At 50.4% G+C, this 795-nt stretch overlaps 1 pseudogene; it reads right to left on the minus strand.

Moving 5' to 3' along the window:
• Positions 1-795, minus strand: part of LOC114610439 — a 10,453-nt pseudogene that overhangs the window by 7,883 nt on the left and 1,775 nt on the right.

Genomic DNA, 795 nt, shown 5'->3' on the forward strand with positions numbered 1-795 from the left:
ATATATATATATACTTGTGAGCTACCATGTGGTTGCTGGGAGTTGAACTCAGGACCTTCGGGAGAGCAGTCAGTGCCCTTAACCACTGAGCCATCTCTCCAGCCCGGATCTGATTTTTTTAAAGCTACTTATACCTTGACATATCCCTCAAATCTAATCCCTTCTTTGGCCCCTTCAAGCCAACCCCACTGCTGTCCCTCGTTTCTCCCAGCGCCTGGCTCATTGCAGACACCTAAATATGTGAATCCACTGATCCAGGTTGGGAGGAAAGAAAACCCGAGTTGTGTGTAGCAAATTATTCCCATCTCCAGGACCCCCATTAAAGGAGCTCTACCATAGTAAGAGTTCAGAACTAATTCCTCCCCACGACATAGTAAGAGTTTCTGCTGTGTTAATGTTGAGACAGGCACTGTCTTGCTATGTACTCCAGAACAGCATCAAATTCGTGACTCTCTTCCTGTCTCAGCCTTCAGAAAGCACATCACGCTTCACAGTGAGTTTCAAAGAGGTTGAGGGCGAAGAAACTCGGACCTTTGGGTGAGCTGATGTGCTCATCCCTCTCTCCAGGCCTGGCTGGCTCCACCCAAATCATTGAGGCCTAGAGAGGAGCACAGGTGTCCCCGACCACTCCTCCTGACAGCCCGCAATGGTCCAGTCACCGGGAGCCATCCATCACTGTCGGGGTGAGAACCAATCCCACATGCCCTGCCTTCTTTCTGCCAGCCAATTGGAGGAAGGCAAGAGGAGCGTGTGTGTGTGTGTGTGTGTGTGTGTGTGTGTGTGTGTGTGTGTGTG

Source organism: Grammomys surdaster, unplaced genomic scaffold (assembly GCF_004785775.1).
Source record: "Grammomys surdaster isolate TR1022 unplaced genomic scaffold, NIH_TR_1.0 126048, whole genome shotgun sequence".
In the NCBI taxonomy this organism is placed as follows: domain Eukaryota; kingdom Metazoa; phylum Chordata; class Mammalia; order Rodentia; family Muridae; genus Grammomys; species Grammomys surdaster.